At 44.4% G+C, this 11,821-nt stretch overlaps 18 non-coding genes across 18 annotated transcripts; 9 read left to right on the top strand and 9 right to left on the bottom strand.

Moving 5' to 3' along the window:
- Window positions 1–25: 25 nt before the first annotated feature.
- trnaw-cca lies at window positions 26–97 on the top strand. Its single transcript has one exon. It is a non-coding gene; the product is annotated as a tRNA-Trp (tRNA).
- A 480-nt stretch (window positions 98–577) lies between these two features.
- trnak-uuu lies at window positions 578–650 on the bottom strand. Its single transcript has one exon. It is a non-coding gene; the product is annotated as a tRNA-Lys (tRNA).
- Window positions 651–1,332: 682 nt separating this feature from the next.
- trnaw-cca lies at window positions 1,333–1,404 on the top strand. The gene has a single exon. It is a non-coding gene; the product is annotated as a tRNA-Trp (tRNA).
- A 480-nt stretch (window positions 1,405–1,884) lies between these two features.
- trnak-uuu lies at window positions 1,885–1,957 on the bottom strand. Its single transcript has one exon. It is a non-coding gene; the product is annotated as a tRNA-Lys (tRNA).
- Window positions 1,958–2,640: 683 nt separating this feature from the next.
- trnaw-cca lies at window positions 2,641–2,712 on the top strand. Its single transcript has one exon. It is a non-coding gene; the product is annotated as a tRNA-Trp (tRNA).
- Window positions 2,713–3,192: 480 nt separating this feature from the next.
- On the bottom strand, window positions 3,193–3,265 carry trnak-uuu. Its single transcript has one exon. It is a non-coding gene; the product is annotated as a tRNA-Lys (tRNA).
- A 681-nt stretch (window positions 3,266–3,946) lies between these two features.
- Window positions 3,947–4,018, top strand: trnaw-cca. Its single transcript has one exon. It is a non-coding gene; the product is annotated as a tRNA-Trp (tRNA).
- Window positions 4,019–4,498: 480 nt separating this feature from the next.
- On the bottom strand, window positions 4,499–4,571 carry trnak-uuu. Its single transcript has one exon. It is a non-coding gene; the product is annotated as a tRNA-Lys (tRNA).
- A 681-nt stretch (window positions 4,572–5,252) lies between these two features.
- On the top strand, window positions 5,253–5,324 carry trnaw-cca. The gene has a single exon. It is a non-coding gene; the product is annotated as a tRNA-Trp (tRNA).
- Window positions 5,325–5,804: 480 nt separating this feature from the next.
- Window positions 5,805–5,877, bottom strand: trnak-uuu. The gene has a single exon. It is a non-coding gene; the product is annotated as a tRNA-Lys (tRNA).
- A 683-nt stretch (window positions 5,878–6,560) lies between these two features.
- trnaw-cca lies at window positions 6,561–6,632 on the top strand. Its single transcript has one exon. It is a non-coding gene; the product is annotated as a tRNA-Trp (tRNA).
- Window positions 6,633–7,112: 480 nt separating this feature from the next.
- Window positions 7,113–7,185, bottom strand: trnak-uuu. Its single transcript has one exon. It is a non-coding gene; the product is annotated as a tRNA-Lys (tRNA).
- A 682-nt stretch (window positions 7,186–7,867) lies between these two features.
- On the top strand, window positions 7,868–7,939 carry trnaw-cca. Its single transcript has one exon. It is a non-coding gene; the product is annotated as a tRNA-Trp (tRNA).
- A 480-nt stretch (window positions 7,940–8,419) lies between these two features.
- trnak-uuu lies at window positions 8,420–8,492 on the bottom strand. The gene has a single exon. It is a non-coding gene; the product is annotated as a tRNA-Lys (tRNA).
- Window positions 8,493–9,174: 682 nt separating this feature from the next.
- trnaw-cca lies at window positions 9,175–9,246 on the top strand. The gene has a single exon. It is a non-coding gene; the product is annotated as a tRNA-Trp (tRNA).
- A 480-nt stretch (window positions 9,247–9,726) lies between these two features.
- On the bottom strand, window positions 9,727–9,799 carry trnak-uuu. The gene has a single exon. It is a non-coding gene; the product is annotated as a tRNA-Lys (tRNA).
- A 682-nt stretch (window positions 9,800–10,481) lies between these two features.
- Window positions 10,482–10,553, top strand: trnaw-cca. The gene has a single exon. It is a non-coding gene; the product is annotated as a tRNA-Trp (tRNA).
- A 480-nt stretch (window positions 10,554–11,033) lies between these two features.
- trnak-uuu lies at window positions 11,034–11,106 on the bottom strand. Its single transcript has one exon. It is a non-coding gene; the product is annotated as a tRNA-Lys (tRNA).
- Between the last annotated feature and the right edge of the window lie 715 nt (window positions 11,107–11,821).

Below are 11,821 nucleotides of genomic sequence, written 5' to 3'. Positions count from 1 at the left end.
ATGAGCAGCAACAAAAAGCTATGACGACCTCGTGGCGCAACGGTAGCGCGTCTGACTCCAGATCAGAAGGTTGCGTGTTCAAATCACGTCGGGGTCAAGCGTTTCTTTGTGGTATGACTCATGACTATTAAGCCCTATTCATGACTGGTGACTTCAAAACATGCTGCACCCTCCCTGTACTACTTATTGCTCAGTGAGAAAAAGAAGCACCAACTTAAGTTTGTTTCACTCTGATAGGGCCTGCCTATTCACTCTAGGATTTTTGATGCTTCAGTCATCAATGCACAATATGATAAAGATTTTGAAGTGTCATTGGTATATTTACCTTCATCTATACACACCACATGGCTTGCCAGCTCGGCCTATGGAAACCACGGCAGACTTGGAAAAGTAGCGTGCTCATCTTTGTCATGCTTTTAAAGTCTTTTCCTGACTAGTCTACTAGTCATCGTGTTCACAAGTGCGGACCAATCGTGTCGTTTGGGTGAAAAGGCTTCTGCATCCAAATGCCCAGCTTCTTGTCAGAAGGCAATGGTCACAAGCAACATTTGTTATGGTAACAAACAACTTGCTTGTTCGCCCAAACAGGGACTTGAACCCTGGACCCTCAGATTAAAAGTCTGATGCTCTACCGACTGAGCTATCCGGGCTCTGTCGAAGAAGTTTTGATCGCCGCCCGAGGACTGTCCAGGTCAAAGGGCATCGGTGGTTCAGAATATTCATGAGGACATGGTGGCTTTGGCAACATGCTTACATCTCATTTAACTTGTTCTTGGAAACGCATACTATTTGTACTTTTTGGCGAGCTTGTCTTTCATAATTGCGTGGTTGAAAAAAAAACTTTGTCAGTTTACATACAAAGTGTCAGCCCCTAAGCTTCCCTTCAAAACTAAGGGATTGGCGTAGTACCACACCTAAATTTTCGCGAGCCGCAACGATTGTTTTTCATTCATCCAGGTCCTTCTTGTACACTCAGTAAGGCAGCCTCCCTTAGGTTTCTCTACATATAAAGAGGTGCTGGTAGAGTAATGTCACAAGGCAAGAAAGTCACCAGTCTATGAGAACCCTCCCCTGAACGCCGCGGAAGACTTTCGTTTCAACTCACTAAGGCTTTACTAATTCAACCTTGAATTCAATCAAGTGTGCTTAAGGGTTTAATGAGTTCCAGTGATAAATTCTGCAGTACCAAGGCCTGACAGGACTGGAGCCTGAACACTTGTGCTTTCAGTGAGGTCAAGGCAAATAGACTGAGATAAGTCCACTTTTCCCCAGAGAACAACAATGTTTAAAAAATGTAGCCATACATGATGAGCAGCAACAAAAAGTTATGACGACCTCGTGGCGCAACGGTAGCGCGTCTGACTCCAGATCAGAAGGTTGCGTGTTCAAATCACGTCGGGGTCAAGCGTTTCTTTGTGGTATGACTCATGACTATTAAGCCCTATTCATGACTGGTGACTTCAAAACATGCTGCACCCTCCCTGTACTACTTATTGCTCAGTGAGAAAAAGAAGCACCAACTTAAGTTTGTTTCACTCTGATAGGGCCTGCCTATTCACTCTAGGATTTTTGATGCTTCAGTCATCAATGCACAATATGATAAAGATTTTGAAGTGTCATTGGTATATTTACCTTCATCTATACACACCACATGGCTTGCCAGCTCGGCCGATGGAAACCACGGCAGACTTGGAAAAGTAGCGTGCTCATCTTTGTCATGCTTTTAAAGTCTTTTCCTGACTAGTCTACTAGTCATCGTGTTCACAAGTGCGGACCAATCGTGTCGTTTGGGTGAAAAGGCTTCTGCATCCAAATGCCCAACTTCTTGTCAGAAGGCAATGGTCACAAGCAACATTTGTTATGGTAACAAACAACTTGCTTGCTCGCCCGAACAGGGACTTGAACCCTGGACCCTCAGATTAAAAGTCTGATGCTCTACCGACTGAGCTATCCGGGCTCTGTCGAAGAAGTTTTGATCGCCGCCCGAGGACTGTCCAGGTCAAAGGGCATCGGTGGTTCAGAATATTCATGAGGACATGGTGGCTTTGGCAACATGCTTACATCTCATTTAACTTGTTCTTGGAAACGCATACTATTTGTACTTTTTGGCGAGCTTGTCTTTCATAATTGCGTGGTTGAAAAAAAAACTTTGTCAGTTTACATACAAAGTGTCAGCCCCTAAGCTTCCCTTCAAAACTAAGGGATTGGTGTAGTACCACACCTAAATTTTCGCGAGCCGCAACGATTGTTTTTCATTCATCCAGGTCCTTCTTGTACACTCAGTAAGGCAGCCTCCCTTAGGTTTCTCTAGATATAAAGAGGTGCTGGTAGAGTAATGTCACAAGGCAAGAAAGTCACCAGTCTATGAGAACCCTCCCCTGAACGCCGCGGAAGACTTTCGTTTCAACTCACTAAGGCTTTACTAATTCAACCTTGAATTCAATCAAGTGTGCTTAAGGGTTTAATGAGTTCCAGTGATAAATTCTGCAGTACCAAGGCCTGACAGGACTGGAGCCTGAACACTTGTGCTTTCAGTGAGGTCAAGGCAAATAGACTGAGATAAGTCCACTTTTCCCCAGAGAACAACAATGTTTAAAAAATGTAGCCATACATGATGAGCAGCAACAAAAAGCTTATGACGACCTCGTGGCGCAACGGTAGCGCGTCTGACTCCAGATCAGAAGGTTGCGTGTCCAAATCACGTCGGGGTCAAGTGTTTCTTTGTGGTATGACTCATGACTATTAAGCCCTATTCATGACTGGTGACTTCAAAACATGCTGCACCCTCCCTGTACTACTTATTGCTCAGTGAGAAAAAGAAGCACCAACTTAAGTTTGTTTCACTCTGATAGGGCCTGCCTATTCACTCTAGGATTTTTGATGCTTCAGTCATCAATGCACAATATGATAAAGATTTTGAAGTGTCATTGGTATATTTACCTTCATCTATACACACCACATGGCTTGCCAGCTCGGCCTATGGAAACCACGGCAGACTTGGAAAAGTAGCGTGCTCATCTTTGTCATGCTTTTAAAGTCTTTTCCTGACTAGTCTACTAGTCATCGTGTTCACAAGTGCGGACCAATCGTGTCGTTTGGGTGAAAAGGCTTCTGCATCCAAATGCCCAGCTTCTTGTCAGAAGGCAATGGTCACAAGCAACATTTGTTATGGTAACAAACAACTTGCTTGCTCGCCCGAACAGGGACTTGAACCCTGGACCCTCAGATTAAAAGTCTGATGCTCTACCGACTGAGCTATCCGGGCTCTGTCGAAGAAGTTTTGATCGCCGCCCGAGGACTGTCCAGGTCAAAGGGCATCGGTGGTTCAGAATATTCATGAGGACATGGTGGCTTTGGCAACATGCTTACATCTCATTTACTTGTTCTTGGAAACGCATACTACTTGTACTTTTTGGCGAGCTTGTCTTTCATAATTGCGTGGTTGAAAAAAAAACTTTGTCAGTTTACATACAAAGTGTCAGCCCCTAAGCTTCCCTTCAAAACTAAGGGATTGGTGTAGTACCACACCTAAATTTTCGCGAGCCGCAACGATTGTTTTTCATTCATCCAGGTCCTTCTTGTACACTCAGTAAGGCAGCCTCCCTTAGGTTTCTCTAGATATAAAGAGGTGCTGGTAGAGTAATGTCACAAGGCAAGAAAGTCACCAGTCTATGAGAACCCTCCCCTGAACGCCGTGGAAGACTTTCGTTTCAACTCACTAAGGCTTTACTAATTCAACCTTGAATTCAATCAAGTGTGCTTAAGGGTTTAATGAGTTCCAGTGATAAATTCTGCAGTACCAAGGCCTGACAGGACTGGAGCCTGAACACTTGTGCTTTCAGTGAGGTCAAGGCAAATAGACTGAGATAAGTCCACTTTTCCCCAGAGAACAACAATGTTTAAAAAATGTAGCCATACATGATGAGCAGCAACAAAAAGTTATGACGACCTCGTGGCGCAACGGTAGCGCGTCTGACTCCAGATCAGAAGGTTGCGTGTTCAAATCACGTCGGGGTCAAGCGTTTCTTTGTGGTATGACTCATGACTATTAAGCCCTATTCATGACTGGTGACTTCAAAACATGCTGCACCCTCCCTGTACTACTTATTGCTCAGTGAGAAAAAGAAGCACCAACTTAAGTTTGTTTCACTCTGATAGGGCCTGCCTATTCACTCTAGGATTTTTGATGCTTCAGTCATCAATGCACAATATGATAAAGATTTTGAAGTGTCATTGGTATATTTACCTTCATCTATACACACCACATGGCTTGCCAGCTCGGCCTATGGAAACCACGGCAGACTTGGAAAAGTAGCGTGCTCATCTTTGTCATGCTTTTAAAGTCTTTTCCTGACTAGTCTACTAGTCATCGTGTTCACAAGTGCGGACCAATCGTGTCGTTTGGGTGAAAAGGCTTCTGCATCCAAATGCCCAGCTTCTTGTCAGAAGGCAATGGTCACAAGCAACATTTGTTATGGTAACAAACAACTTGCTTGCTCGCCCGAACAGGGACTTGAACCCTGGACCCTCAGATTAAAAGTCTGATGCTCTACCGACTGAGCTATCCGGGCTCTGTCGAAGAAGTTTTGATCGCCGCCCGAGGACTGTCCAGGTCAAAGGGCATCGGTGGTTCAGAATATTCATGAGGACATGGTGGCTTTGGCAACATGCTTACATCTCATTTACTTGTTCTTGGAAACGCATACTACTTGTACTTTTTGGCGAGCTTGTCTTTCATAATTGCGTGGTTGAAAAAAAAACTTTGTCAGTTTACATACAAAGTGTCAGCCCCTAAGCTTCCCTTCAAAACTAAGGGATTGGTGTAGTACCACACCTAAATTTTCGCGAGCCGCAACGATTGTTTTTCATTCATCCAGGTCCTTCTTGTACACTCAGTAAGGCAGCCTCCCTTAGGTTTCTCTAGATATAAAGAGGTGCTGGTAGAGTAATGTCACAAGGCAAGAAAGTCACCAGTCTATGAGAACCCTCCCCTGAACGCCGCGGAAGACTCTCGTTTCAACTCACTAAGGCTTTACTAATTCAACCTTGAATTCAATCAAGTGTGCTTAAGGGTTTAATGAGTTCCAGTGATAAATTCTGCAGTACCAAGGCCTGACAGGACTGGAGCCTGAACACTTGTGCTTTCAGTGAGGTCAAGGCAAATAGACTGAGATAAGTCCACTTTTCCCCAGAGAACAACAATGTTTAAAAAATGTAGCCATACATGATGAGCAGCAACAAAAAGCTATGACGGCCTCGTGGCGCAACGGTAGCGCGTCTGACTCCAGATCAGAAGGTTGCGTGTTCAAATCACGTCGGGGTCAAGTGTTTCTTTGTGGTATGACTCATGACTATTAAGCCCTATTCATGACTGGTGACTTCAAAACATGCTGCACCCTCCCTGTACTACTTATTGCTCAGTGAGAAAAAGAAGCACCAACTTAAGTTTGTTTCACTCTGATAGGGCCTGCCTATTCACTCTAGGATTTTTGATGCTTCAGTCATCAATGCACAATATGATAAAGATTTTGAAGTGTCATTGGTATATTTACCTTCATCTATACACACCACATGGCTTGCCAGCTCGGCCTATGGAAACCACGGCAGACTTGGAAAAGTAGCGTGCTCATCTTTGTCATGCTTTTAAAGTCTTTTCCTGACTAGTCTACTAGTCATCGTGTTCACAAGTGCGGACCAATCGTGTCGTTTGGGTGAAAAGGCTTCTGCATCCAAATGCCCAGCTTCTTGTCAGAAGGCAATGGTCACAAGCAACATTTGTTATGGTAACAAACAACTTGCTTGCTCGCCCGAACAGGGACTTGAACCCTGGACCCTCAGATTAAAAGTCTGATGCTCTACCGACTGAGCTATCCGGGCTCTGTCGAAGAAGTTTTGATCGCCGCCCGAGGACTGTCCAGGTCAAAGGGCATCGGTGGTTCAGAATATTCATGAGGACATGGTGGCTTTGGCAACATGCTTACATCTCATTTAACTTGTTCTTGGAAACGCATACTACTTGTACTTTTTGGCGAGCTTGTCTTTCATAATTGCGTGGTTGAAAAAAAAACTTTGTCAGTTTACATACAAAGTGTCAGCCCCTAAGCTTCCCTTCAAAACTAAGGGATTGGCTGTAGTACCACACCTAAATTTTCGCGAGCCGCAACGATTGTTTTTCATTCATCCAGGTCCTTCTTGTACACTCAGTAAGGCAGCCTCCCTTAGGTTTCTCTAGATATAAAGAGGTGCTGGTAGAGTAATGTCACAAGGCAAGAAAGTCACCAGTCTATGAGAACCCTCCCCTGAACGCCGCGGAAGACTCTCGTTTCAACTCACTAAGGCTTTACTAATTCAACCTTGAATTCAATCAAGTGTGCTTAAGGGTTTAATGAGTTCCAGTGATAAATTCTGCAGTACCAAGGCCTGACAGGACTGGAGCCTGAACACTTGTGCTTTCAGTGAGGTCAAGGCAAATAGACTGAGATAAGTCCACTTTTCCCCAGAGAACAACAATGTTTAAAAAATGTAGCCATACATGATGAGCAGCAACAAAAAGCTATGACGGCCTCGTGGCGCAACGGTAGCGCGTCTGACTCCAGATCAGAAGGATGCGTGTTCAAATCACGTCGGGGTCAAGCGTTTCTTTGTGGTATGACTCATGACTATTAAGCCCTATTCATGACTGGTGACTTCAAAACATGCTGCACCCTCCCTGTACTACTTATTGCTCAGTGAGAAAAAGAAGCACCAACTTAAGTTTGTTTCACTCTGATAGGGCCTGCCTATTCACTCTAGGATTTTTGATGCTTCAGTCATCAATGCACAATATGATAAAGATTTTGAAGTGTCATTGGTATATTTACCTTCATCTATACACACCACATGGCTTGCCAGCTCGGCCTATGGAAACCACGGCAGACTTGGAAAAGTAGCGTGCTCATCTTTGTCATGCTTTTAAAGTCTTTTCCTGACTACTCTACTAGTCATCGTGTTCACAAGTGCGGACCAATCGTGTCGTTTGGGTGAAAAGGCTTCTGCATCCAAATGCCCAACTTCTTGTCAGAAGGCAATGGTCACAAGCAACATTTGTTATGGTAACAAACAACTTGCTTGCTCACCCGAACAGGGACTTGAACCCTGGACCCTCAGATTAAAAGTCTGATGCTCTACCGAGTGAGCTATCCGGGCTCTGTCGAAGAAGTTTTGATCGCCGCCCGAGGACTGTCCAGGTCAAAGGGCATCGGTGGTTCAGAATATTCATGAGGACATGGTGGCTTTGGCAACATGCTTACATCTCATTTAACTTGTTCTTGGAAACGCATACTACTTGTACTTTTTGGCGAGCTTGTCTTTCATAATTGCGTGGTTGAAAAAAAAACTTTGTCAGTTTACATACAAAGTGTCAGCCCCTAAGCTTCCCTTCAAAACTAAGGGATTGGCGTAGTACCACACCTAAATTTTCGCGAGCCGCAACGATTGTTTTTCATTCATCCAGGTCCTTCTTGTACACTCAGTAAGGCAGCCTCCCTTAGGTTTCTCTAGATATAAAGAGGTGCTGGTAGAGTAATGTCACAAGGCAAGAAAGTCACCAGTCTATGAGAACCCTCCCCTGAACGCCGCGGAAGACTTTCGTTTCAACTCACTAAGGCTTTACTAATTCAACCTTGAATTCAATCAAGTGTGCTTAAGGGTTTAATGAGTTCCAGTGATAAATTCTGCAGTACCAAGGCCTGACAGGACTGGAGCCTGAACACTTGTGCTTTCAGTGAGGTCAAGGCAAATAGACTGAGATAAGTCCACTTTTCCCCAGAGAACAACAATGTTTAAAAAATGTAGCCATACATGATGAGCAGCAACAAAAAGCTATGACGGCCTCGTGGCGCAACGGTAGCGCGTCTGACTCCAGATCAGAAGGTTGCGTGTTCAAATCACGTCGGGGTCAAGCGTTTCTTTGTGGTATGACTCATGACTATTAAGCCCTATTCATGACTGGTGACTTCAAAACATGCTGCACCCTCCCTGTACTACTTATTGCTCAGTGAGAAAAAGAAGCACCAACTTAAGTTTGTTTCACTCTGATAGGGCCTGCCTATTCACTCTAGGATTTTTGATGCTTCAGTCATCAATGCACAATATGATAAAGATTTTGAAGTGTCATTGGTATATTTACCTTCATCTATACACACCACATGGCTTGCCAGCTCGGCCTATGGAAACCACGGCAGACTTGGAAAAGTAGCGTGCTCATCTTTGTCATGCTTTTAAAGTCTTTTCCTGACTAGTCTACTAGTCATCGTGTTCACAAGTGCGGACCAATCGTGTCGTTTGGGTGAAAAGGCTTCTGCATCCAAATGCCCAGCTTCTTGTCAGAAGGCAATGGTCACAAGCAACATTTGTTATGGTAACAAACAACTTGCTTGCTCGCCCGAACAGGGACTTGAACCCTGGACCCTCAGATTAAAAGTCTGATGCTCTACCGACTGAGCTATCCGGGCTCTGTCGAAGAAGTTTTGATCGCCGCCCGAGGACTGTCCAGGTCAAAGGGCATCGGTGGTTCAGAATATTCATGAGGACATGGTGGCTTTGGCAACATGCTTACATCTCATTTTACTTGTTCTTGGAAACGCATACTACTTGTACTTTTTGGCGAGCTTGTCTTTCATAATTGCGTGGTTGAAAAAAAAACTTTGTCAGTTTACATACAAAGTGTCAGCCCCTAAGCTTCCCTTCAAAACTAAGGGATTGGCGTAGTACCACACCTAAATTTTCGCGAGCCGCAACGATTGTTTTTCATTCATCCAGGTCCTTCTTGTACACTCAGTAAGGCAGCCTCCCTTAGGTTTCTCTAGATATAAAGAGGTGCTGGTAGAGTAATGTCACAAGGCAAGAAAGTCACCAGTCTATGAGAACCCTCCCCTGAACGCCGCGGAAGACTCTCGTTTCAACTCACTAAGGCTTTACTAATTCAACCTTGAATTCAATCAAGTGTGCTTAAGGGTTTAATGAGTTCCAGTGATAAATTCTGCAGTACCAAGGCCTGACAGGACTGGAGCCTGAACACTTGTGCTTTCAGTGAGGTCAAGGCAAATAGACTGAGATAAGTCCACTTTTCCCCAGAGAACAACAATGTTTAAAAAATGTAGCCATACATGATGAGCAGCAACAAAAAGCTATGACGGCCTCGTGGCGCAACGGTAGCGCGTCTGACTCCAGATCAGAAGGTTGCGTGTTCAAATCACGTCGGGGTCAAGCGTTTCTTTGTGGTATGACTCATGACTATTAAGCCCTATTCATGACTGGTGACTTCAAAACATGCTGCACCCTCCCTGTACTACTTATTGCTCAGTGAGAAAAAGAAGCACCAACTTAAGTTTGTTTCACTCTGATAGGGCCTGCCTATTCACTCTAGGATTTTTGATGCTTCAGTCATCAATGCACAATATGATAAAGATTTTGAAGTGTCATTGGTATATTTACCTTCATCTATACACACCACATGGCTTGCCAGCTCGGCCTATGGAAACCACGGCAGACTTGGAAAAGTAGCGTGCTCATCTTTGTCATGCTTTTAAAGTCTTTTCCTGACTAGTCTACTAGTCATCGTGTTCACAAGTGCGGACCAATCGTGTCGTTTGGGTGAAAAGGCTTCTGCATCCAAATGCCCAGCTTCTTGTCAGAAGGCAATGGTCACAAGCAACATTTGTTATGGTAACAAACAACTTGCTTGCTCGCCCGAACAGGGACTTGAACCCTGGACCCTCAGATTAAAAGTCTGATGCTCTACCGACTGAGCTATCCGGGCTCTGTCGAAGAAGTTTTGATCGCCGCCCGAGGACTGTCCAGGTCAAAGGGCATCGGTGGTTCAGAATATTCATGAGGACATGGTGGCTTTGGCAACATGCTTACATCTCATTTAACTTGTTCTTGGAAACGCATACTACTTGTACTTTTTGGCGAGCTTGTCTTTCATAATTGCGTGGTTGAAAAAAAAACTTTGTCAGTTTACATACAAAGTGTCAGCCCCTAAGCTTCCCTTCAAAACTAAGGGATTGGTGTAGTACCACACCTAAATTTTCGCGAGCCGCAACGATTGTTTTTCATTCATCCAGGTCCTTCTTGTACACTCAGTAAGGCAGCCTCCCTTAGGTTTCTCTAGATATAAAGAGGTGCTGGTAGAGTAATGTCACAAGGCAAGAAAGTCACCAGTCTATGAGAACCCTCCCCTGAACGCCGCGGAAGACTTTCGTTTCAACTCACTAAGGCTTTACTAATTCAACCTTGAATTCAATCAAGTGTGCTTAAGGGTTTAATGAGTTCCAGTGATAAATTCTGCAGTACCAAGGCCTGACAGGACTGGAGCCTGAACACTTGTGCTTTCAGTGAGGTCAAGGCAAATAGACTGAGATAAGTCCACTTTTCCCCAGAGAACAACAATGTTTAAAAAATGTAGCCATACATGATGAGCAGCAACAATAAGTTATGACGACCTCGTGGCGCAACGGTAGCGCGTCTGACTCCAGATCAGAAGGTTGCGTGTTCAAATCACGTCGGGGTCAAGCGTTTCTTTGTGGTATGACTCATGACTATTAAGCCCTATTCATGACTGGTGACTTCAAAACATGCTGCACCCTCCCTGTACTACTTATTGCTCAGTGAGAAAAAGAAGCACCAACTTAAGTTTGTTTCACTCTGATAGGGCCTGCCTATTCACTCTAGGATTTTTGATGCTTCAGTCATCAATGCACAATATGATAAAGATTTTGAAGTGTCATTGGTATATTTACCTTCATCTATACACACCACATGGCTTGCCAGCTCGGCCGATGGAAACCACGGCAGACTTGGAAAAGTAGCGTGCTCATCTTTGTCATGCTTTTAAAGTCTTTTCCTGACTAGTCTACTAGTCATCGTGTTCACAAGTGCGGACCAATCGTGTCGTTTGGGTGAAAAGGCTTCTGCATCCAAATGCCCAACTTCTTGTCAGAAGGCAATGGTCACAAGCAACATTTGTTATGGTAACAAACAACTTGCTTGCTCGCCCGAACAGGGACTTGAACCCTGGACCCTCAGATTAAAAGTCTGATGCTCTACCGACTGAGCTATCCGGGCTCTGTCGAAGAAGTTTTGATCGCCGCCCGAGGACTGTCCAGGTCAAAGGGCATCGGTGGTTCAGAATATTCATGAGGACATGGTGGCTTTGGCAACATGCTTACATCTCATTTTACTTGTTCTTGGAAACGCATACTACTTGTACTTTTTGGCGAGCTTGTCTTTCATAATTGCGTGGTTGAAAAAAAAACTTTGTCAGTTTACATACAAAGTGTCAGCCCCTAAGCTTCCCTTCAAAACTAAGGGATTGGCGTAGTACCACACCTAAATTTTCGCGAGCCGCAACGATTGTTTTTCATTCATCCAGGTCCTTCTTGTACACTCAGTAAGGCAGCCTCCCTTAGGTTTCTCTAGATATAAAGAGGTGCTGGTAGAGTAATGTCACAAGGCAAGAAAGTCACCAGTCTATGAGAACCCTCCCCTGAACGCCGCGGAAGACTTCGTTTCAACTCACTAAGGCTTTACTAATTCAACCTTGAATTCAATCAAGTGTGCTTAAGGGTTTAATGAGTTCCAGTGATAAATTCTGCAGTACCAAGGCCTGACAGGACTGGAGCCTGAACACTTGTGCTTTCAGTGAGGTCAAGGCAAATAGACTGAGATAAGTCCACTTTCCTCAGAGAACAACAATGTTTAAAAAATGTAGCCATACATGATGAGCAGCAACAAAAAGCTATGACGGCCTCGTGGCGCAACGGTAGCGCGTCTGACTCCA

Source organism: Pygocentrus nattereri, unplaced genomic scaffold (genome assembly GCF_015220715.1).
Source record: "Pygocentrus nattereri isolate fPygNat1 unplaced genomic scaffold, fPygNat1.pri scaffold_136_arrow_ctg1, whole genome shotgun sequence".
Taxonomy (NCBI): Eukaryota; Metazoa; Chordata; class Actinopteri; order Characiformes; family Serrasalmidae; genus Pygocentrus; species Pygocentrus nattereri.
The sequence above is the reverse complement of the archived record's forward strand: the minus strand, read 5'-3'. Positions and strand labels throughout refer to the sequence as shown.